Raw genomic sequence first — 26,095 nt, forward strand, 5'->3', positions numbered from 1 at the left:
CTTGGCCAACACTTCATGTTGGAGGCCAGGTGAGAGATGGTAGCAAAACATTGTGGCAGGGTTAACTAGCTGAACTTCAAAGCTACAAGTGATAAGAATCCTGCTAGTTTCCTGCTTTTCACTCTGTGACCTTTGGAAATTCTATTGGAACTTTTCCTTATGCATTACAAATTGCTTCTGCATACAGTTCTAGGTACTGAGCCTCTGTAGCTCTGGTGACTTAGTGACCTAGCAGATAATTCATTTTCTTGCTATCTGTTGTAAACCTGCTAAGTGTTTGGAAGTTGTATTTTCTTTTCTCCTAGTAGGCCTCTGGCCACATAGACCTGGGAGCACTTGGTGAATTATCTAAAGGTGCAACATCAATGCAAGTTTTATCTAAAACATGTTAATCCTGAGCAAAGTGCTCTGGTTTAGCATTTAAGTTTATATGGCTTCTCCAAACAGATCCTCTTCAAAGAGGACTAACACATTGTTTTAGATTACAGGACAGGAAGCTACATTGGAGACCTAAAGGTGATAGTTTGGGATTTTTTTGAAATAGTTATAGTTCTAACTAAGGTTTCCTTCACAGATTTAATTCACAGTTCAATAGCAAATGATAGTTTAAGTAGCTTCTTCACCTGTGATGAACTGTTTAACTGAAGAACATCTTTTACTCTCAGGTCTATTGATTATGATGTGTTGAAGTAAGATTTTTCCATTTTTGTGCAGCCTTGGTTGTTCACTGTGTTAAAGATCAAATACCCTGCTTAAGAGTAAAAGAAATTGCATCCTTTAGTCATATGTCCACTCAGAGTGTCAACAGCAGTGTTTATGGTGTTTGTGATGTTTTGGGTTTTTTAGCTACTTGCATGTGTGTTCAGCAGCTGGAGTAACTTCCTTGCTTTGTAAAATCAATGTTTCTCTATTTCCGAGGGGGGAAAATCCTAAATTGTTGGGATTTAAAAAGTGGATTTAACTAGTTCTAGCATTTCTGTGATCAATGATTTCTTAAACTCTTTTAAAATTGGTCTGAGCAGTCTTTCTAAAGCCAAGAGAGATACTGACTTTTTCCATCTTTAGTTGTTTTCCAGTGTTCTTTGCCTTTCAAAAACTGTCATAGGAAAAGGCTTTTTTAGGAAAGAGCAGGGTCATGTGCATGTATGCCTCCCTTGTGCCTTCTTATGAAGACTTTGAGTTCCTTGTTCTTTAAGGAACTGTGAATTCAGTTGAACATTCTGTGCCTTGTTAGTGTACCCCAAACTGATTTATAACTCAGTATCGTTATGTGACATTTGGCTGCATGCCCTGCTTGATGTCTGCTGGTCTGTGGTATTCAGGTTATAGTTTCTTGTTTCAGATGTCACTAAAGGAGCTGTAGCATGCCTTCATGTACAGTATGTTTCTGATGTAATACATTTTAGCTTTTATCATTAATTTATAATGTGGTTTCAAATGCTGAAAATAAAGGAGCTCTCTCTAGCAGAACTTGCAAATTGTTTAGTTTACTGCTTTAATCTAGATATATGAGAGGGTCATTTACACGTTGTAGAGTGTCACCAGTGTCAATTTCTGACTCCTCCCACCCAGTTAATCCTGACAGAAATAAGGAAATGTTGCTCTTTACAGAGATGATAGTAATCCTGTATAGCAGGGGCATGAAGATCCTTTCCAGAGTGGCTGCCCTGGAACACCAGAGTGCATTCTCCTCCCTCCTCCTCTGTATGGGTTAGCAAGGTATGTAAGCTCGACCGTTCCTGTCAGCTGTTGCCTGCTGCTCTGCCAAAGGGAAGCAATGTGTGAATCTCCCAGCAGCAGCCTAATGAGCATTCCCCACCGGTTGGTGTCGTCCCCGCACCAGCCTCGGAGGCAGCGATTTGTCATCTGGAACTGGCCTGTCGTGAGTGATGCTGTGCTTGCTGACTTTGCTGTGGAGGCTTTCATCGCCCTGCTCTGCTTGCTCATATGCGTGCAAATGAACGTGCTCATTTCTGCATCAGATCTGTCTTTAGAAACACAGATTTTAGAGGTTTTAGGGCTGCCAAGGTTCCTGGTGGCCTTTTCATTGAAGACAATTCGGTGTTTTGTTTTGGAATTTAGTTTTTGGCTGCTAATTAAAAAAACTTTTCTCTTCACATGAGAGAGTATATAGTAGTATTTTGCAAGTTAAGAAAAGCGTTTCAGATTTAAGCATTAACACTTGACCACTGCATTTCTTCCCCACACACTCCTACATCCAGGTTAGTGTGTTCAGTACTGGTTTTCTGATATTTGGATTAGGGATTGGCTACCCCACTGTGGCATTGTTATACCTTCAGGTTCAAGTGACCAATATAAATCACTTTCCTTTTTTTTTTTTGGTATGATACATTTTTGATAACAGAATGGCTTTTCTGAGGTGTACAATGTGCTTGACCAGGGGGGGCAGCATTTTGAAATTGAAAACAAAACCACCTGTGGCATTTACTAGGCTTCTTCTGAGAAACCTCTTTGTGGCTAAGTAGAATAGAATCAACTTTGGGAATGTGATGGGTGATGTTAGTTTCAGGTAGGCCAAACTTATATGTGATAAAATTTTAAACTTGATTTTCTTCATAGTTTGACTTACTGACTGAAAGCTGTATAAATTGTATCCAAAAAAGATTAAATCCATTGAAAACTGATAGAATTCAGTCAGCTTAAACTTAACTCTTAGTTTTGTGCTATCTTAAACTATCTTTAGCATGTGGACTTAGATAGTCCATGTGCTAAAATTCAGTGTATAATTAAAATATGAGCTTTGAGTGCATTACTTTCTATTTTTAAGCAGCCAGTTTTATGTGGTTTTTTATGGCAGAAGCTTCATGCTGCTTCATTTCACTTTTAAAATTTTTCTTCATTCCCTCACTGTGTCATTGTGATAGTTGCTATGCAAACACTAGATAAGCTTTGTGTCTCTCATAAAAAAAAAAGACCAAGCTTTAAATCAGCTGTCTGCAATGAATTTGAAAGAAAATGCTTTGAATATTCGGTTTAAGACAGATTTTAAGAACTCTATCCGTCATTTAAGTGCAGTTGTTGTGTTGCTTCCCAGGCCTTTGGAAATCTATAAAGGACAATGACATCTGATGTATTGTTCACATCCCTGACATGTATGCAAGAGTGTTTTTCTCGTCAGGAGTGGATTTTTTCCCATCCATATTTTCACTCACGTTCACTAGAGCTTTGTGCCCTACCTGATGTCTGTCTGTAAAGCTTTGGGGAGTTTGGGCATGAGCAATGGTGGTTGCTGTGGTTTCTCAGCTGCTTTGAGCCTGCAGCATGAAGCAGAATGGCTCAGGTTCTGCTGCTGTGCCTCAGCAGCCGCTGTGGTGGTCACCTGTCCAGCCTGAAGTCAAGCAGCTGTGTTACATCATCATCATCATGTGCACGATGAGCTGCAGCAGCAGGCATGACTTCTGCAACAGGCAAGAAGTCCATGCATTTATCAGCTTGAATGACCAAGGTTATGGTTTTGAGTTGTGTGTAGAAATGTTGTGTAGCAAGGTCGGGTTGAACGTTCACCCCCAGTATTTCCCTATTGCTGCTAAAGGAGGGTTCTATGGTGATATTGTTGAGTGTTCAGCCAGCATTCGTTGTCTGCATGAAAATTCACCTCTTCACATCACATCAGCCCTGGTGAGGAGCTGCATTGGGAGGTGGTTTTTGTGCTGTTTTTAACTGGTGGGTACAGGCTGCCTCAGCAAATCTTGAAATACATTCTGCTAGTAGTTTGAGATGTAACTGGATGAGCTGTAACTGCCTGAGAATGCACCATTGATGCACTGGAGTGAGCACAGCTACTGAACTTCAGGAACATCAAGGTGCACTGGACATGCAGTAAAAGTGATTTTTGTCTTGCTGACAGAAAACACAGCAAACCTCAAAATCAGCATAAGGTACTGAGAGGTGTTAAGAGTCAAAGTGTCCATTACTTCACTTAAATCACAAGACTAGGCACTATATTTAGAATTTTTCAGCAGTGGTTTTTACCTTCTTGAAGCTGAGTAATACATTTTAGTGAATGGTTGAACCAACCAAGCTTTCAGCTACATCAAAAAGCTCAACTTAAGCACTAAGGGTGCCATGGCAGAATCTATTTAGTATGAAACAAAAACCTTAAGCAATTAAAAATTATTACTATGACACAGTTTCTAAGTGCAAATCAACTTGGTGACAAGATAATGTGTTCAGGGAAACTATTAATGAGGCAGAACTACAGTTATATACAATGGTTTTTAAAGATATGTCTTCCTACATTGTAAACTCCTTAGGATTCTCAGATTTAGATATTTTAATTGCTTTTTAAATGAACTTTATTCAGGTAGTACCACCCCCAGGATTTGAGAACAGCTGCTCCTAGGAAAGGTCCAGAGGAGCTGTAGTAGCTCAGTTGCCCATGCCATGTTTACATGCGGTAAAGAATTTCTCCTGAAGAAAAGCAGCAGTTTTTTTAAGATCTGCCACAGAGGAGAAACTCACCAGGAGGAAAACCAGGCTTTTTTTTTTTTTTTAATACCATGACAAGCACAAAATTGGTAATTCATCATAGTATCAGGTAAATAGTATGAAAATTCTCTTGCTCAGCACAAATCAAGAAATAATTTGATTTTACTACTACTGATGAGGAATAGAAACTATCCCTTGTATTCTGGATCAAATCTCTAGAAATTCTGCTGTCAGCAGATGTTTGTCAGTGGAGGAAAGGGAAGTGACGGGAAAGGAACAAAGGCTCAATGCAGTTTGATAGGAAGTTGACTTTCATTTCTGGAGGATATATTTGTTCTTAGAATGTTTTCACATTGGATGGTTTGAAAAATTACTATAAAAATTTAGATGAAGAAATACAATTGTTTAAGACTGAGTCATGTGATGATTCTTTTCTTTCACTGTGTCCTTTTAATTGAAACTAGCATTTTAATCACTTAAAATTAGGAATACCGATCACTTAATACCCAAAACATGTTAAGAAATCTGATCTAATAAAGGAGTGTAATAGAGAGGCAGTGGGGGGTGGGGGAACAGCAGTGAGACAGTTTAATCATTATACCTCCATCTAATTATTTTGGAGTTTTACCAGTATAAATGAGAGCAAAATTGGTTCTGTAAGTATTAAGTGAAGAATGTTTTCTTTTTAATCTGAGGAAGACAGACTATGAGAAGTAGAGTTCTGGCTTTTTAGATGTTATGATTTGTTTTAGGCTAGCAGTATTCAGAGTACAGATGGTACTTTAGATATTGCTAAAGCAGTAATTAGTGATAGAAGTCACCTTCTTTGTTGGATCTGGATTTAAATTGTCTCTTACCTATGGGGGGACTTTTTTCTTTTTTCTACTTAGTGCTTCTATCAAATTTATTGCATGCATAGCATTCCTGTTAATATTTTTTCTTTGCCATATTGTCGTCTCTTGACTTCTTCAGCTCATCCTTTCTACTCAGATACTCTTTTTGAGGACTGTCACTTAACTTTGCTTCCTAACACATCTGTTCACAACATAGCTAAGTTTTCTACTTTATGACTTGACACTGGATATTTAAAAAACTAAGTAACCATTTTTAAACTGCAAGGACTCTGCACATATGACAGAATAGTGAACTGAAAACTTTTTAAGGGGCTCAGGATACTGATATGGGGTATTGTTTTTGTACTGTGAAATTACATTTGTTCTGGTTGCTAGGATTCTTTTCATTCTATATATACACTATACAGTGCCCTCTTCCCTGATTCTCTCAACAGAGGTATAAACTTTGCTTGTTGCAAAAAAGAATATATTGGAAACATGGATGTGACTTTTATCTAATTGCCAGGTTAATAATACACAAATACCTGAATTATATTTGAAATGAAATGTCTCTTTATATTTACATTTTTAGAAGCATGTTGAAAATAACTGCTCCCTATTTTCTCCATGTTTAAAGCCAAAAAAAGTTATGAAAAATTTTACACAAGATATTTTGGCTCATCCTTTAAATCTGTGTATGCGTGATACTACAACAATGCATCTGTTAGTACCAGCTTTGATTTTTCCTAAATATGTAATTGAACAAGAATTTTGAAGGATTTAAAACATCAAATAAATGGAGAAAGAACCCTTACTTCTCTCCTAAAATTGCATTTGTTTTTCAACTAAGGAAAAGGAGAACATACCACAAAAATGTTTTACCTGTAAGAAGAGATCAAAACTCAAGGTCTTAAGGTTTAACTTTTCTAACATTTCAATTTGCACATAGGACTCTGAAGAGCAGTGCTCAGGAGTTCTAATTTGCAAGTAGGACAATACAATTAACTTAATTGCAGTTGCTCCTATGAAGGAAGATTTGACAGGGTTTGGCCCTTAATTAACGGGGAGGACAGTCAGGTGTGAACTATAAACACACTGAAGTCCAATCCTCCAAGGTGCTCTGTGCCTCGTCAGAGCTGTTTATCATTCCCTGTGTTCTGGAGTTCATAGCTGCAATACTGTTGAACATCTTGCAGAATAAGCCTTGAAGAGAGCAGTGTGCTCTCTCATCCTCACACTCATCATGTGTTTGACCAGGATTTAAAGTTTTTTCATAAAAATCTGACAGTTCTGCCCTCTTGTGATTTGACGCTTGCACGCAAGACACAGAAGAGGGAAGCAGTGTGTATGAGATGAGTTGAAAAGTTTGTTAGTAATTGAACTAGTTGCAATTCTTTCTTTTAGACATAGCATGATCTTATTGCAAAGTAATGTATTGGAAATTTATACATCGCTCTGAAAACTACAGTAGAAGTTGTTCAAAAGTATAGTAAATGCTTAGAGACATGTGTGTGTACATGTCTACTAATATATAGCATATGCATGTAAATGCAGCAGAAAGGGAGGCAGTAGCTCTACCAAATATATTACAATACTGTTGGACTCCTTCCACTGCTTTAAATGCAGTCATGATTTTATCCAACCATTTGGAAATTGTGTGTAATTCATAACTCTCTCCTTCTTTAATGTTACATTAATTCCTCTGCAGGAATTGTTTTAAAGACAGTTTTTAACGCTTGAAATAGTCACCCTATCTGTGATTCACCAGACATCTTCTAGATCTCCTGGTGCTGTTTTGGGGTATCTCATTGTTTCTCAGTTCCTCGCCCCTCTTTTTTTTTTGGAAGTGACTTTTTTAAAAAAAAAGGTATCTCAGCAGGAAAAAGCCAGAAGCGCCAGTGCTTGCCAGAGAAGCTCGCTTCCCACCCTGTGCCTTACCTTGCGCTGGCGGGCTGTGGCAGTCCCGGCTGAGGCGGTGCTGCGGGGCGCTGCGCGGTGCCATCGGGGCCGCTGCGAGCATTCCAGCGCTATCCCAGCGCTATCCCAGAGCGCTCCCGCGGAACAATGAGGGATGGGCGCGCGGGCGGCCCGAGCCTATGCACCATTACGTCAGCGCCTCGCCATATAAGGCGCGGTGCAGCCCCGCCGCGCTGCCCGGTGCGCTCCGCTGCGCCCGCTGCCCGCGAACGGCGGCCGCCGCTGTGCGGCGGGGCTCGGGCACCCCTGGGCTCCGCCACCTCTGGGCACCTGGGCTCGACCATCTCTGGACAGCGGTGCCACCTGTGGGCAGTCCGGCCCAGCCGCCTCTGGGCAACTGTACCACTTCTGGGCAGCTCGGCTTGGCCACCTCTGGGCAACCAGGCTCGGCCATCTCTGGGCGGCTGTGCCTGGCTACTGCTGGACAGCCCAGCTTGGCCACCAGTGGGCAACTCAGCCTGGCCATCTGGGGGCAACTGGGTTCAACCACCTCCGGGCAATTCGACCATTTCTGGACAGCCTGGCTTGGCCACCACTGGGCAGTTGGGCAACTCAGCCCAGCCACCTATGGGCAACTCGGCCCAGCTACTTCTGGGCAACTGGGCTCGGCCATCTGCGGGCAACTCGCCCTGGCCGCCTCTGGGCAATTCTGCCACCTCTGGGCAGCCGGGCTCTGCCACCTCTGAGCAACTCTGCCACCTCGGGGCAGCTCAGCCCGGCCACCTCTGGGCACCTGAGCTCAGCCTCCTCTGGGCAGCTCTGCTCGGCCCTGGGCAGCCAGGCTGGCCCTTGGCAGCTGGGCAGTGGGTGCTGGCTCCGGCCAGCCCCGCGCTCTGCGAACCATTGCGTTTGTCCTCCAGCTCAGGGCCAAGAAGAATGTGCGGAAGGTTTGGGTTAGGGCAGTTCCTCTCTAGCACTGATAATAAAGTCATTTTAGGTTGTTACTGATTAAGTACAATGTTTTCCACTTAGTCCCGCAGCCTAGGGTTTGAAAACAGAAAATCTAAATTCCAAGTCATCTTGTTTAATTAGTTGTTCTAAGGGAGCTTTTTCTGTTGGTTCGGTTTTTTTATTTTAATTTTATTGACAAAAAATGCAACTTTAACTGAACTCCTCTGAGGGGGGATATGAACTTTGAGCCTTCCTTTTTTTTTCCTTCTGTAAAGAGTCGGGGTCCTTGGAGGATAGTATTTTATTTCCTGATGATGTAACTACAAAACAATTCTCTTAAGTGATGATGGGAAGGCCAGATGAAATCTGATTTTTTTTTTTTCTCTTCAATGTTTTTTCTACAAACCCCTTTCCTTTTTCATCTGTTTGTGTTTCAGCTAACACAATTAAGCAGTCCAACCAACTATTTTTAGTAAGAAGGTCTAGAAGAAATGAGTTGTTTGTTTTAATATTTAGGAAAGAGGCAGAAAGCCAAAAAATAGGATTTAGATTGAAGAACTTGAAATGTATCTCTTGTATTCCCCATTCTTTAGTGTACACTCTGAATCAACACTGGTGACAGAAGGAAGAAATACTGGAAATAGGTGTACAAAATTTGTTACTGAAAATCCACTAAGGGATAACAGGAGTCAGTGAAACAAACTCCTTTTATGTTGGTGGGTAAATCAGACCATTGAAAGGCTTTCTACACTATTGAAGTAGTAGGTGCATCCACAATTAATTTATTTCCAGTATTTGAATTTTAATCTTCATCTCTGTAGCTTAAGCCATTCTCTGCCTGCCTTTAGTTGTTTTGTCATAATGAACATAATACTAACAATAAGGCAAATTACTTATTTGGGAGTGTTGTCTGTAGGTATGAAGAGAAATGGTGATTAAGATGTTTGCATTTCACTAACAAGACAGACATCTTCTAGCTATCTTGCATATATTTACCCTGAGTGTAGCCTGAAAAAGGTACTTATTCTTTAGTTGACAAATTGCAGCAACCCCTCGCATGGTTACTGAGCAAAGACTTCCTCAGAACTCTGCTGCTTATTTGCATGGTTGATCCTGTTGTGTCCTCTCTGTAAGTTTCTGAGAAAGTTCAGATTTGGGTACCTTGTCAGGAGACTTTCAAATTATTTAATACAAACCCTTCCCAAATGGTTTTGGAGATAGAAAACATCTGAGTACACCAATGGACAGACCAGGATAATATTTCATTTGCTGCTCTAGGAGAGTTAATAATCAAATCCAAACAAAAGCAAAGTAACCTGTCTTTAGCTGATACTGGCCTATTCAGTTCCTTGGCTAATGTTTTTGGAGGCTAACACTTTGTCTAGTTTTTATCAAAAGTATTATGCCAATATGGATCATTTGAAATACAAGCTCATGTAGGTGACCTTGGTATGGGAAATATCTTCAGCTGCAAACTCAGCCTTTCTGCTGGGACTGTTGAAAATTGCAGGACAGCTGATGGTGCAAGGTGCTGCCTAAGGGCACACTGTGGAGGTACTGCTGTATCCCTTTCTCATTTGCAGGGGAAGTCAGGGAAGTTATTCAGTGCAAGGTAGGTAGGAGTTAAATGTTAATGCATCCTTTTTTACATCTATGTATGTGAGCATAAATATATAAATCCTTAGAGGTGAAAACTACTGTTTCTGTCCTGGGTTTGTTTTTTTTCTTCCCTTCCCTTTGCAAATGCTTTGTTTTTTGCAACTTTCCCTTCACCTGCACACACCCTGTTTCTGTAGTCTGTATGAAAATTGCCTGCATTTTTGTTCTACCTCATGGAACAGTTGTTTTAGGCCATAAGCAGCTTTGAAGAAGAGGATTTCTCAAAAGCTGGTAATCAAAAATTCACCCTCACAATCTAGTTCTATTCTGGAGTTCCAAGGAACACAGCTCAGATAGTGCTGGTGATAAGTTTATTGGTAGTCTGGGAACAGGGAATAGAGAATGCAAGTCCTTCTGTTTATAAGTCTGTGTTTACATCTGGGAATGGCCAAAATACAAACTCCTCGTTTCTTAGTTAATTCCTCTCTGCAATACAAAAGTGCACATCTGTGACCTTCTGCAAACCAACTTTATCAAAGAGCATCAGCTGAGTGTATAATGACCTGACTTCCTTCTTTTATATTGTTATGACTTAAAGGACATTGTACAGTGCTACCCAAGCCCTGTTAAGGGCTTGGATATTTTATTAAAAATTCCAAGTTCTGGACTACTATTACATGAAAAATTCATTTTTATCTGAGGCAATGAATTGAGTTGCAAAGGAGCCTTCCTTTACTGTATTTTTACAGTTTCTTTCAGTATCTGTAGGTGGAATCCTGGCACTGGTGAACTACACTGAGGAGGAAAAAAAAAAGCGTTTGAGCAGGCAGCTATGCCTGTCTCATTCTCCATTGCTCCTTGAAAATGAATTCTGTTTCCTTAGTTACTACACATAGTTTTGCACAGAATTGGTGCATTTGCAAGTATTGTGACAGCAAAAGCTGATTTGTAGATTGTTGATTTGTGGAAATTGGAGACCAAAAGAAAATCTAATTAAATCATTGGTGGATCTCCTGTCAATGCAGGGCTGCTCTCTGCAGCTGCTTGCAGGGACTTTTTTCTAGTTGCTACTTATCCTTTTGTATTCTTTGTGCCCACAAAATCTTTCAAGATTTTACTTTAGAAAAATAGAAGCTGGGAAGATGGAAGATTATATGAGGCCAGGAGAAGATAGGACAAATAAGCTAGAAGACTTTGAGGCAGTTGTTTAGACTTTATCTTAAACTATCTGAATTCCTCCCATTACTTCCACCGTTAAACTTCTCTTTTTCTTCCCATGGCGTTTCATAGCAGCAGTTCCAGTGTCCTTAAACCCATAACCTATCTATTGCAGCATTTGACCCCTTCCTTTGGCCATTTTGTATCTAAGATAAATAAAGGAAATTAGACTTGGGCCTGAGTTCAACAAAGCACTTAAAACATAGCCCTGTGTATTTTTGTTGAAAAAGGAAAGGACTTCAGCAGACGTCTGATTTTAATGATATATTGAAATGTTTGGCTGAATCAGGCTCTTGGTCACATTTGCTTCATGTAGATGTTGTTGAAGCTTGAGGCTTCTGAAATTCTCCCTGGGGTCTAAATCCTTAGGTTACTTTCATATTCCAAAAATAAACATCTACTGAAGTACAAATACTGTCAAAGCTTTTATTAGTATTTTACATTACTTAGAACAGTTTGCTTTTTTGGAGGTGGTCTGCTTAAGTTTTGCATGTGATACCCAGAGAACTGAAATGTGCTCAGAATTGACAAGCTGAATTTTATTGCCTTGCATAAATAGGAGCTGATATTTAATGTTTTAATAACTCATGTGACTTCAAGGATTTTTCTCCACTGTGTGCTCAGCCTTGTCTCCAAAATCTGTGGGAGTTTGGAATTACTCAGTGGAAGAAGATTCACTCTAATTATTTCTTAAATTAGAAAAGTTTTGAAGGATGCTAATAATCTATCTTTATTATTTCTTCTAGCATTATGTTTGATCTCTTGGATTTCATCTGTAAAGTGTTTTAGAGTTTCATATCCTAATGTATAGACTAATTTTTGAATATTGCAAAGAGAAATTTGGAGGTTATTATGGCTTATTTATGTCTGGAATGTATTGACAACTGATGTGGGAGGCAAGGGACAGAAGCAGGGGAAAGTTCTAAAGATAACATTCTTCAGATTCATGTGTCTTTTACTATGGACCATGGGTGGAAAGAGATTCAGATCTCCATTACTCTGTGGTTTTAACTTTTTTTGGCAGCAGGGAGAAATATTTTTTCAAACTTTCCTATTGTTTACAGATTCCATTATTCTCCCTTTCTTTTTGCAGATACAAATAAAATTCCTAGCCAACTATTAAGGATAATTAGATTCCTTTATGTTGAAGTGGAGGACTGCGCCTCTCAACTATTAATGACTCCTAAGGAGAAGTGCTTAGCAAGTGTTTCATATCTGCTTGTGAGATGGTTTCATTTTGTATATGTGGGACCAAGGTAATTTTTTATGTAAAAGACAACTTTTTGCATGGCAGAGTTTATCATGAACAAGGATGGATAGAATTTAGTTTGTATGCCTTCCCCTACTCCATATAAACCATACATATATAGCCAAGTAATCCTTTCTCTGTGACAAAATGAGATAATGTTCTTTAGTTCATGAAAGGTCTGTACAAGAGTGTATTTTAAGAAGTTTGGGATTGGAGATTTGTTTTGTTTGTGATGGGTTCTGCAGAGAAATTTTTTTATCAACCCACCCCCACCCACAAGTATGCCTGTCTAGTTGGGCTATTTCTGGAGGCACGACAGCCATTTCAGTGTTCATGCAATAGCAAAAGTGAGTTGTAATCCTGTGAAGACTTAGGAGCTTGGAAGGTGCTCAGTTTCATGTCTGTAGACAGGCTTGAAAGTAGAACATGTTTTAAATGTCTGTCTTTAGTCATTAGACTGCAGAAAAAATGACACCGTACTGCTTTGCTTTATCCTTTTCCTTTGAATTCAGTCAAAGCAAGATTCTTTTTGTAGAACTTCAGGGAAGTGGTATGGCTGAAATATTGTGAGCTTGAAGTCTGACTCCACAGGAATCCCTGTCTCTTTTTTTATGTATTAATCTAAGCTGTGAGTTCAGTCATTTTATTAAAAGTGATCAACTCCTTTTCAGAGCTGTGTAATTCTTGTTTGAATAAAAACTGTGCACGTTTGTTGACTCAGCTTTTCACACTGCCATGTATTGAACATGGTGCCAGTGGAGGATGTTTCTTTCAAAGCTTTGATGATATGAAGTGAAAAAGTAGATCAAGTTATTGCAGGCTTTTTCAGTTCCTCCCTATCAGGCACCCTTATGCTTTTCCCTTCACATCTCTTGTTCCTGCACTTGTTGCTGGGTGAGGTGTTCCACCAATGGCTTGGAGAGCAAAGCCAAGTACACGGGTAGCAGGGATTTGGCATTCAGTGCATTTCTTGGGGGTTGCAGGTTTACAGGAGCCTCCTGAGGCCATGGCTCCTTTGGGAGCACAAGCCTGTCAGGCACACAGGTGAGTCTGGGCTTGAATGCAGCATCAGAACTGGAAGAAGGCTCACTGGTGCCATTGATTTTATGCAAAGTGGAGTACAAAGCTGTTATGCTTTATTTTATTTTTTGGTGGTTAAGTAGAGAGAATCCAGAATTAAAATGTATCATTAAGCCTACATGTCATTGTTATAATTCTGTTGAACAGGCTTCTCTTGCCTCCTACTGACTAACCCATTGAAAACAGAGCTGTTAAAGAGCTTTTTTAAAAGGGAGTAAGGCTGTAGAAGAATGAGTATGGATGCTAAGGAAGGTAAAATTTGCAAGGAGAGAAAGTATTTTTTATTGGGCTGCCTGCATTAGCAGAGTAAAATACAAACATGCTCTTGGGCCCCTTCTTTGGGTCTTAAGATGCTGCATCTATGTTACAAAATCTGTGTAAAAACAGACATGTTTTCTGCCTTGATTAACCCCCCCTCCCTTAGGATTCCTGGTAAGAAATACATTCAAAAAGGCTTTTCTTATTCTCTGTAATTTCAGTAGCTATATGTTAGTTCCTGTTTAAAGCACAATGCTTCAATTATTGGTGATTTTGGTACCTGTTCAAGGAATAGGCGTTGAAATAACGCAGAGGCAAAATCCTATACAGGCTGTTTTAGATTGTGAATTCCTAGGGATGTAATGTAGCTCATAAAACTTTGATCCCTTTGGGATTCAGAATTGCTGAGCTATCTGATGGATTCATAGTTTAGAAATGTGACTTAGTTGTGTGGTTCAGTTCTCTGGTCTGGAAAAGTATTTACAGAATTTCTTGACCTCCTAGGGTACAGTCACATGCAGCTCTTTGTGTGAGCCTTGCCCACAGCAGGTACTGTTCAAGGAGTCTCTTGGGCCTGGGGAAATGCATTTAGCAGACTCAGACACTCCACAGCTCCAGAGTCTGCAACAAAAATTTTACAAAGCCCTGGAGTGAGGAAGGAGAACAAATACAAAAGGGTATTAATTTGGCTTTTTTACAGCAGCTGGCATGAGACATATCAGCCTTAAGAGCCATTACTTTTAACTCGGCGATATTGAAGTTGTGTCGTTATCTGGGAACACTTTTATTGATCTCATGTCTCAGGTGTTATGTCAACAGGATGGACCATTACTAAGAAAGTCTTCTAGGAGATGAACTAAATGCTTGAATAGCCTACAGCTTGCTTCATGCTTGAAAACTGAACTAAAGCACAAGAAAAAGGGGTTTAAGGAAATTCTCTTCCAGCACCTGAAGGAAAGGCAAAATTTTCTTTTAGTCCCTAAAATCTTACGCTCTTTAAACAGTCTTCCTTGCAACCCTTCCCACTGCTTTATAGTCTGCTTTATTTTGTGGAGTTTTTTTAGTTGTTGAGTACTTTATTTTTAACCTGTTTTGTTCAGCTACCTATTTTTAGTTGTAAGGAAGAAGCTTCTGTACCTTTTAACATTGTTTCCCCTGCATAACTTGATTGAAAGAATTTTGAGAGAGCACTGTCTTTTCTTTGCTCTGGCCAGTGAACTCAGGAGCTTCTAATATGAAGATTAATATTAATTAGATGAAAGATACTTGCAGTCCATACAAATTGCACTTATAAAGAGTGTAGTCAGGATGAACTGCATAGAATTGATTAAAGAGAGCAATGTATTGGGTTCTAGTAGGGATACAGTTTCTTGTAAGTGAAATCTGTAGTGACATATTCTGCTATGAAATCACGTAGTACATTTGATAATTGCTAATAATTTATCTTATAAGCAGACTGTACTATTACTCAAGAAAAAATAAGCTAATTTCTTAAATGGATTCAACAGAAGAACATTGACTTTAGTACTTTTAGGTGACTCTACAGAAAATTTAAGCACCCTAAATCTGTAGATCTTCGGGTTATTTACCCCCTGCCCCTCTCCAGTAAATACAGAACTATAGAATAAGTAAATATTTGTGCATAACTCTAACCAGTAGCAAGGACAGAGGAGAAAAGTGGTTCTAGTTATTTTAATGTAGTACTTATGATAGTACTTATGCAGCCTTTTTGTGTTTAGCTTTTAAAATTATACAGAAATGTCTCGATTCCATTTACAATAGACAGAGGCCTAGAACTAGAAAGCAGCAAAAAACAAGTATATTTTTAAATTCCTAATGTATGTTGTACTGGTTAAATCCAGATCTAGTTGTGCATGACCTCTTAGTTTGATTCAAGTTTGGAGCACGTGAAGTTTGTTAGTTCTTTTCTGTTTTACTCTATTTTTCTGACTTTAATTGTTTTTATTTCAAATATCCATAGTAGATGGACAGAGGCTAGTCTCACATAAAACAAATCAGTCTTTAATAATATTGCTGCTGAGTAGCAGCATACATGAATCCAGCACTACCAAAACAGGAGGAGTTATTTTGCTAGAAGCCCAAGATGTGTCCAGAGTGACATAAGGTTATACAGAGCTTGACAAGAATAAACACTTTGAGAGCTATAAAATTGCTTTGACCTTGGGGCTTGGGAACCTAAGTGGAGCCTTAACTTTCAGCTATCTGTGTGTATGTAAATCAAAGCAAGTCATGCCCAGAAATGTTGCTAAGTATATTTTTCTCAGCAGTCAGTGTGACAGATGGTTGCAGTTCTTGGAGCAGTTGTGGTAGGTATAGGTATCCCTGGAGCAGAAGCACAAATTGCTCAGGGGCTTGTGGAGATCCTGATTGTGGCTTTGCTTGTGGAGAGCAGGGTCTGAGTTGGAGGGAATTATTAAGTGTCTCCAGATCTGTTGGGAATCACTCTGAAAAGTTTGTGCACTTTTACACAAAGGAGTTTTGGGTGTGCCTGAACGTCAATGAACGATAGTTCCAATGGATTTTGACTTCTTTCAGTAGTTAATATTTAGAATGAATGACTGAAGACTGTTTGTGATACCTTAGCTTTAAATGATGTCTTGGTCTATGTTCCATGTGTATTGATGTCATAGAATTTGGGTCATTTAGTCAAACTCATTACTTTTTCTTCAATATTGGGCTTTCTTGGAAGCATTTTCTCTATTTTAGGTACTTAGCAAAAGCAGCAAAGCTGCCCTTTTTTGGTTAGGGAATTCTTACAGACTTCAGGGAATAGCATTAACATAGGTAATACAAAAAGAAATGGGGAATCATGTTTGTGAATCTTTTTGCAAGTACAATAATTGGTTTCTTTTCATAGCTGCAGTATAACAGAGAGACCAAATCACTTAGTGAAGTTGTTTGTTTAACTTGTATTAACAAGTTTTTTTCTTTTCTTGTGCTATTCTGTTCCTCTCTCTGGTTTTTATGTGCATCTAGGAGCCAAAACCAATAAAAGAGGCTAATGTTGGTCAGGTGAGGTTCCAGTTTGTCTTTGTCATGTTGGAAGAAGAAAATCCATTAGTGGGTTATTGGAAGGTGGAGGGAGGGCTGTGTGAAGATGCCAATGTCCAGTGGAGTGACTGGGTAGGAATGGTTAGAGGCATTTTTAGCATTTGTACTGGAATGCAGGGAGGCTCATCGGTTGCACTTTTGTTCCCTGAGGGAGATCAATGGGAAAGGGAAGAGGTCCAGAATCAGGAAGTGATCTGCACAGAATCTCAAATGCTTTTCACTTTGACATTAATCTCAGCTTAGAAAGGAGAATGCCTGGATACTGCATTTCTGCATGGAATTATCTTAGAAATCTTGTGTTTCAAATAGGGCCAACTTGTTACTGTCCATTGCATGGCATTGAGGACAGAGAAAATGGTCACATCTTTCCTAATGAAGAAAACTGTTCACTTTGTTTTCTGGTAGAACTTTGGCTTTGATTTTTCTGTCTTCACTCTTCTGACCCTGACATTGTTCCATCTCTCTCATAGTGATTTCTTAAGTGACAGTGATTTTATAACAGGACCTTATTGTTTTGTTGTGTCATTTTTCTGGTGAATATTTAATATTTTACTTGCACTAAACTTTTCTTCTCTTTTAAAAGTCACTTCTTCATTGACCTGAACTATGAAAGCTGCTAGATCTAAAACCTCATCAGGTGACAGTCCTTTTAAAGTGTATGTTTGTGTGCATGATTTTATGACATTTACAGTGTCATATGACTATTACTGTTTCCACTTTGATGAACAATGAATGTACCAGGAATGTGTTCATGTGCAACATTTGAATGCAAATCCTAAGTTAAACACTTTCATAACTCTTAAGCTATGAGTGATACAAGCTGGAATTCCACATGTTATTTCTCTCTTAGGAATTGCACAGATCTCTTAGGTATTCTTTTGGCTGCTGCCTTTTGGGCATATGCATTTTATAAAGTTGCTTAAAGAAAACATTTTTTTTTTCTTGTTCATAAATGCTATTTGTGAGAGAATTTTGTTCCATTTTTTTGAGAACCTGTAAATTCAGGTGAAGTTGGGTTGTTCTGTGTGGTTTTTGGTGTGACTAGTTGGGAACAAAATTGTGATTCTGTTCTTGGTGTCAGAAAGTTTGTAAGTGCTACAGAGCAAGCAAACCATGAAGGGGGACACAGCTCTTGAGTGGCTGAGTGGTTCAGACTGAGAAGTGCTTGAGCTTCTGAATTCTGTGGGCATGCTCAGATGTTTTGTTACTTCCAAAGAAATATTACATCATCTTATTTGGTCACTAGGCTATAGCTGTCTTTACATCCAACAGAGTTCTCAAGTGGGATATCAAATGCATGCATTACATAATCAGAACAAAGCCTTTATTGGTTGATTGTACCCTTAGGGTGGGGATGCTGAATGGTAGTTACATATGGAAGACATAATCTTGCAGACTTAACCATTTCCTAACCATCCTATCAGCAGCTGTGAAGTGAATTAATAGCCTGGGGATAGGATTCACTTGGGAAAAGTGTAGCTAAGAAAATAAGATTTTAAATTGGTTTAATGAGTTCATCATCTTTCTGTAAATGCACTTAAATGTATTGAAACAAACAGAAAGAACCAGAAGAGTTTTATGGATGTATTTATAGACTGATTTGCTGAACTTTCATGTGGTATAATTCCTGTTGTTAGTGAATTTAAAGGAGGTAGACCAATTTCCACCCAGTCTGTGGTTTTAATTTATTGGAAAATGATCCATTTAAAAATACTGGAAATAATTATTTTTTTGGTTATGGAATATTAAGTTTGTATTTCTAAGCTAATTTAAGTACTTTTTAGAGTTATTCACTTGTTAAGGACCATATGTGCAAAATATGTATCTGGTGATTTTAATTGGTCCAGTTCAGAACTGATCTGGTTTTTAATAAGAACTTTTTTTTGAAAGGTATAATATAGAGCTTCTAATTCTCAAGCTACATGAAAGTGATACCAAAGTTTGGTCTTTTATTGGTTGTCTTGGTATTTTTTGTGATCTCAGTCTAGTTTTAATGAACCTGGATTTCATAAACCAAATTAAATAAACAGGTAAGTCCTTACTCTGAGGGAAATGAGACCACATTAAAAGAACAAAAACCAAACAAAACCCCTACATTAAAAATTCTGAGCTTTATGTTATGATGATCTACATGCGATTTCCTGTGTTGTCTTAATGCAGTTTTTGTATGTGGCTTCAGGGTAAAGTTGTACTGAACTTTCAAATTAAAACTGCTAGTCAGCCTCTGGGTATGTGTGCCTTTGAGGCTGGAAGCTGTTTTTCAGGGAAAATGCTGAACCCAAGGCCATGGGTTTTGTTCCTCTCTTCCCTCTTGTGCTACTCCCAGACTAAATTAGGCTCCAGTATGAGTAATCCATCAATATTGCCTTTGCTTTTGAGGTATATTTCTTGAAGAGTGGGGGCTGCTTGACAAGTTTTTTGTTATTGTGCCTGTTCCAACATATCCTTAAAAATAAAAAATTGGATTTGGTCATTTCACAGAATCCCCCCAGTTCTTTACCACATCAGTTTCAGATGGACAGTGCTCCCATAAAAATCTTGAAAGAAGATACTGATTTTAGAAGTACTGGTCTCAAAATACTCCCCTTGATCCTTCAAGAACCACTGGGACAGGGTTGTGTATAGTACTGAAGGTCCTCAAGTGAAAAGGAAGGCATACACAGCAGAATTTAAAAGTTCCTTGTATTTTTGTCCAATCACAGTGTAATTCCTTGTGGGTTTTTTTTTGAAATGCATACCCAGGACAGAGTGTGGATGAGCACTCAGTGGACTTAATAAAGCTAATATGCAAATTTTTCATGAGTGCAAGTTTCAGCTGTTATTCATTGGATGGGCAATGGCTGATGTTTAACATCCTACCAACTTGCTTTTCTTTTACTTATTAGCAGTTCTGTTTAGAAAAGTAGAGAGGAGAGGGTTGGGTGGGGGGATGAGCCTGTGTGACATTTTCTCCCTGACAGTTAGTCATGTAGGCATCTTTCTGTTTCAGTCTCCCAGTGATATTTTTACCACTGGGGGAGCAGACATTGGGACAAAGGATTACTGGTTAATTTGGGGAGCTAAATATACATGTGGCTGATGTGTTAAGGAAAACACCACCACAAACACTCTGCAGGTTTTGGTAGGGAAGCATCAGCCTGTAGGATTTCTTTTTTTGACAGTGGAGCTTGCCACATGGCCTTTTGCTTTTTGTCTTCTCTGAATTAGTCCTGAATACTACACAGAAATTTAAGGAACAGCATAATTCTGCATGAATTGCAGTCAGTTTCATAGGATACCTTGGAAGTAACAAACAACAAACTCTGGGATGAAAATTAGGCTTACAAAAACAGGTAAAATAACCTAGCATGTCCAAGACGAGTCACTCAATAACAAAACTGTAAATAAAAGTAAGATGTGCTGGATAGTTCCCATTCTTAGCATAAACCCATGTTTTTAAGGAACTAACAGTGGCTTTGCAAACTTAAGAAAGCACCAGGTTTCAGGCTGTGCACCTCTCTTGGTTTCATTATGCTCTTGAGACTTTAAATGGAGGTAAAAGGTAAATGTGTAGTCTCTGATTATGAAGTTTAGGTAATTTTCTGACATTGGTTCCTTTTTTTCATTTGGAAACCTGTCTGCATCTCCTCACATTAAAAACAAAGGAACAATCAAAAAACCCCTAACCAAATGAGAAAAAAAAAATCCCAAGAACCTGAAATCAACCAACCAAAGAAATGAAAAACAAAACCAGAAAAAGAAAAGATCAAGTATTGTCATGTTGTGATGCTGATAATCAGTGCAAGAGCACTGATGAGAGGAAAATAATGAAGTTTTCCTTTGATTCTATTTAGTTTAGTAACACTTTTTATTTCATTAAACTTCTCTTGAAGCTGGCCAACATATCTACCTTTGTGCTGTTTGTCATCAAGTGACTCCTTTTGGAAACGCTTGGTTATTTTAAACCTGTTTAAAAAATTTATTTCTTGATGGACTAATTACTTCTGTTTAATGGTACCAAGGTAACTGCTCACTTCTCTTTTAGTGGATACATCCATTTTTTCCCCCTGTATAAATATTTTTTTCTGCCCACCTTTCTGAAGAATTATCTGTGTGATTTTAGCTTTTCAAGCTCTTCTCTTGACAACAAAAACAAGGGCATGTGCAGTGTTATAGATGTTATTTGAGGTGCACTACTCTGGAATTGTGAAGTGTGTGACCAAGCTGACCCTGGGAAGCAGGAGTTGCAGAGAGAGAGACTGCAAACCACTGGTAAACTGAGCAGTGAGTTCACATGAAAACACTGTTGGATCACCAGTGTTGATGCTTGGGTAAGCGATTCACAAAGGAATCTTCCATCTGGAAACTGAAAGGAGAAAAAGTTTCTTTAAGGTGGCCTTAAAAATAAAAAGGTAAAAAAATGCTTCTCTAGTACCTGGCTGCAGCTATGTATTTTGCAGCATGAGTCATAGATGGCTTTATAGTTCTATGTCACCTTGCATAGGAAGAATAAACTTTGGAGAAGAGGAAGTTAAGAGAAAACAAGTGTGAACAACTGCTAATGGTGCTCTCTCTGGCTCCATTCAGTCTGCCATTCCATCATACTTGAAGGGGGTAATTCAGAGATTCCTTTCTTGGCATGTAAGTGGCAACATATGTTTGAAACAGTGAGTGGAAAATGTAGGAAAAAAATGACAAGCATATGGCAATAGGAGGGCAAGGAAAAATTCATTGCCCTAACGTTAGCCACATAATTGGTACACTTAACTTCTGAGGGACTGATTTATTTAAAGACAAAAATTTAACCTTCATTTATTCAGGTTTTCTATACGTGGTCTTCATCTTACAGTGCCTTCATAATTTCTCTGCCTTCTGAGGGAGTGGAAGGTGATAGGAGAGGTTCAGAGCCTCAGCCAAGGAATAGAGGGGGAAACCTGGGTGCAAATAGACAAACCAACCTTCATTCATATTCTCATTTTAAAAGAGGAAGAATTGAAAACCTCCTTTATTGTAATATTCAGATTTGTGCCTTTTTTTAAATTTTACTATATTGAGTTAGCTAAAATGGTTATGGCTTAATGCAACATAAGGTGTACTGCTTAATGAATGGAATAGCTGTCCTGGAAACAGGAATCATCCAAAATAGTGTTTCCAGTGTGCAGTACATGCTGAGGTAACCTGCTGACTTTACTCTGAGAGGATTTCTCCCCATGCATACAGCTGGGCACAACTGTAAGCAAAATGCAGAATCTCAAACTTTAAGTGATGGGGAGAGAATGTGGCTAGTTCTTTCTGTTTCCTCAGTCAGTTTTGTGCCCCGAGTTGAATAATTCATTTCAAGGGAGAGTGTTGTTGGGAAGGTCAGGCTCAAACCCAGTCCTGTGGAGCTTCTGATGACAGGTAAAATGTGTGTTTAGGAATGCCTTTTGACCTGAAGCTGAAAACTCTACAATCCAAATAATCTCAAAAAATGCTTAGGAGAAAATCAGTCTTTCTATTGAAAAATGATTTATCAAAACCCTGTGAGAGTGTCTCCCACCACATTTGCCTTCAGAAATGTGGCCTGTTTTCTGAAGAGTGGTGAGTCCTTGGGAGAACTGTAACTTGGCAACTGATTGGTCTTGTTATGGCCCTTACTCCATGGGGATCTTAGTCTTTGCATGGAAAAGGAAAATTGACTAGATGACGTTTTAATTTTGTTCATTCTCCTTTCTGACCTCTTCTGGCTCTGGGATTTTATGGTCTAGTGGTTTAATTTTGAGATGCTAAGTGTTACATGAGATTATAACTACTGGTAAGTTGATTGCATTATGCTAGCAATTGTAGCTTATTCTGGGGAGTGAAGGGCAGATGCCTTACCAATCTTATTTAAATTCAGAAAGTATGCTTCTAAACTTCTAAAAATAGCTAAAAAGCCAGCTCTAGCTTTTTAAAAAAACAAAACCATAACAATGAAAACAGCCTCCATATTTAGTATTGTCTTAACAAGTAACACTCTGAAAACTTGAGAAACCTGAGCTACTATCTCTACCAGGGTAAATGACATTACAAATACTGTCAGCAAAATGAATTAAAGCAAATGTTTTGAAAGGAAGCCTATTTATGTTATTCTGGTTGTCACCCATGTTAGCAAAAAACCAGGAAAATGCAGATGAAATTCAAAGAAATCTTTGGAGTTAAAAAGGAAGAGAATTTCTAACTATGTAGAGAGAGGAACCTGTGCAACAAAAATTATTAATGTGCTGCTTGTTTGGGAAGAAAGAGAAGACATTTTTAAAGAAGTTTTAGGAAAATTATTAATATTTTCTACTTGATAGTTTCTGTATTATTTTACTTACTTGCAAAGGCATTCAATTGCCCTGTAATTTGGGTTATTTTATTTGATTGTTGGCTTTTTAGTTTAGTAAATTGACTTTGGTGCAAGCAGAATCCTGCAAATGCGTGGACTACAGTGATGCAGGTCAGAAGGGACAAGGACATGCATCCTTTCTGAGGCCCTGCCTCCTAATCATGCATCAGTTTGAAGAGTGCATTTAAAGAGGTTTGTCCTGCTGCTGCTCTGGTCATGTTTTGGTTTTTGAGCAGCCAGCTAATGGTTAAGGAGAGAACTACATTTTGTATTATAAATATTTCAGCTGATTCGAGTGTTTCCTTGGATTGGCCATCACACCAGCAAAAATGCTGTGAGGACTTGTCATGTTTGAGGAAGAGCTTTTTGCTTCAGTACATTGGCTAAAACACACAGTGACCCACTGTCAGGAATCAGGACATGGCCTTATGTCATTACACTCCACCACCCTGTAACTCTGGTCTCAAGGTGTGACATCTTTATGGTGTGGGAAACTCCAAGTGGTTTGTACAGCTTTTTAAATAGCAGGGTTGTTGCTGTCTGTGTGCCCTGAGTAGCAGCCATCCAGTAGAAGGGCAGATTTCTAAGGGACATGTGTGGACTGCTTGCTGGGTAGGGAGCACATGTGCACACATAGTTATTTCTTGTGAAATGCCACCAGTGAATTCATCCTTTTCCCCTTTCTTTTTCTTGAGTTGAGCAGAAGTTCTACTGCTCCATTTTACTTCAGTCACCATATAGCAAATGCTGGAGGACAGACAGCCACTGCTGTCTGCCCTCCCTGACTGAAGGTTGAAATCTATGCTTTTATGCCACCTATCTTTAGGTGAGATCCACCAATATCTTGTCTTTTCCTAATAAAGTGATATATCCTTCTTTAGGATCCTGTTCTTACCAGGAGTATTGGCAATCAGTTGCCTTGTAAAAAGTCACTCTTGTTATTAGTGAACTATTAGCTTCTTAAAGTATAACTTTGGATATTTGAAAAAAGCTTTGTGCGGATGTGCTGGTGCACTGCAGTGGATATGAACTGTATTGAGTATAGTTGCAAATTATTTGGATTTGGATATCATGGTGGAGGTCAGTCTGCTTTTTTTAATGGTGAGAAGATGAGATGTTCTCTTAGCTGCAACTTCTAAGAGGAGTAGATTTGAACTTCTTCAAAATTCTTTAAATCCTTTTATCCAGTGTCGTTGGAGTTGTTTTTTTCAGTCTCAGATATAAGCTGTGTTGGTTTACCGTACTGGGATGAGTTTCTTCTACAGGTCTTGGGGATCAGTATTGTTGTTTACTTCCCCATCCAGTCTGCAGTGCTGATGCTGTTGCAGATTGTTTTCTGTGATGAAGTTTTGCCTAGAGATGATTAGGAACTGCCTACTCTGAAGAGCTCTCTGAATAAACTAAAGAGACAACAAATCTAATGCTTTGGGGTTTATTGCAAATTATAATTTGAAGTTTGTAAATATTCTAAGAGGATGATGCAACTTGAGTAGAGTAGAGATAATATGTAAATATTTAGGCTTTAAAGTCTAGAATGTCTTCTGATGATGTTTTATACCATTTCCTTTTAAGCAGAATGTTTGTATGTTTTTAAAAGATGTAAACTCCTAGGATGTTAGCTTATTAATGTGGAGAAATTAAAGTGTGCAAAAATACCTTACTGTATACTAATGAAATAAATATTTCAACAACATAAATAGATGACAGTAATTGAAACCTAAATGCACTTGAGATTGTGGTCACCAGGACAGGAATTTTACATTTCTGATTGATTCCTCCCTGCCTGGGAATAGGCATTACAAACCCCTTTCTCTTTGCTTCCTTCTAGGAATTCAAAATATCTTAGTTTCTTCATATTGACTTATGTGTATTAAGGGCGCCAACAGCAGCCATTGCTCTTTCATAGTGACTTGGAAGCAGAGAATAAAAAGATTTGTAAAGCCTGTTAGTACACTTGTTCTAGCATAACATCAGGACTCTTAGCACAGGATGCTTAACAGAAGTGCAAGAGGCACACTGTAGGGTAAGCATGGACAGAATAATTTGTTCTATAATAATGTCTCATTTTGATTTCTGATCAGAAATACATTTGATTTCAAAATAATATTTTTCTCTTCTTTTTCATGCATGCTGCTGAATCCTCAGAAACAAAAGTCAACCATTTCAGTGCCTTAATTTTGCATCTAAAGGCACAGTAGAATTTTCTAAACTTTTGGACTTAGAAATTTCTGGTTGAAGTGTCATAATCTCTTTATCAATAAAAGAAACAAGTGTTTTGATGTACTTTTAGTTTTGGAGTTACCCTGTTTTCATATTAATAGAGACTTTCTTTTTCCATAATGCAAGGTAGAGAACAGTTCCCTAAACAGCCTTCGTTCTCCATTCATAATGCTTTGTGTGTGATGCATTTTATTGTGTCCTCTCTTAACATATAAAACAAGAAATTGTGCAGAGAGAGTAGATGAGTGAATATATAAATGAGTATGGAACTTTCACTGGCTATGGATGCCTCATTTGAAAGGTGGAAAGCAACAAACATCAGATGTGCAAATCTGTAAAATAAAATTATCCCAATATACGTATGTGCAAAAATATGAGTGTGTATGTCTATATGTATATGGATTTATGTTCATATACTGCATTAATGTCAAATTCCCAGAAATGTGGTGGCAAGAGAGGACCATTTTAGCTCATGTCAGGACAATGTGCTTTAGTAATTTCTCCATCCCTGGAGAGCTTATTAAACACTAAACAAAATGTCTCAGAATATAACTGATTGAGTGTTTTAAATTATGCCTTTTTGTTTGGCTCTTGGCCAGTTGCTCATTGCACCAGGCTGTGGCAAACAAAACCTGTAATTTACACTGACAGTATCATGCAATTCACTCTGCAAGCTTCTCAACTCAGAACTTTTATAAAGTAAACATTCAAACAAACCTCAGGTTCTTAATGTAAACACATTTTGTAACTCTAAACTTAGCCATAACAGTTAAGAATCAAATAGGGGTTGTATTTTTCCCCTTCCCATGAAAATATCATTATCATTATATATTTTTCCTTCCTTTGCTGATAAATAGTGATATCTCTACATGAGTAATGAGAAAAGGCAGCAGTAATCAAAGAACTTTTTTTTTCTCACAT

At 38.5% G+C, this 26,095-nt stretch overlaps 2 protein-coding genes across 4 annotated transcripts in view; one reads left to right on the plus strand and one right to left on the minus strand.

Moving 5' to 3' along the window:
* The window catches only part of CMSS1 (cms1 ribosomal small subunit homolog), a 223,568-nt gene that overhangs the window by 30,600 nt on the left and 166,873 nt on the right, over positions 1-26,095 (plus strand). The window lies entirely within an intron of this gene.
* Positions 1-26,095, minus strand: part of FILIP1L (filamin A interacting protein 1 like) — a 189,090-nt gene that overhangs the window by 28,866 nt on the left and 134,129 nt on the right. Inside the window, exon 1 of one of the 2 annotated variants that reach the window (XM_058043498.1) lies at positions 7,221-7,335. The exons of the other annotated variant lie outside the window; for it this stretch is intronic. The gene's annotated coding sequence lies outside the window, so the exon portion shown is untranslated. Of the gene's footprint in view, positions 1-7,220; positions 7,336-26,095 lie in introns of those variants that run through there. 2 annotated transcript variants of the gene reach the window in all.

The sequence above is a fragment of the Melospiza georgiana genome, chromosome 2 (genome assembly GCF_028018845.1).
Source record: "Melospiza georgiana isolate bMelGeo1 chromosome 2, bMelGeo1.pri, whole genome shotgun sequence".
NCBI lineage: Eukaryota > Metazoa > Chordata > Aves > Passeriformes > Passerellidae > Melospiza > Melospiza georgiana.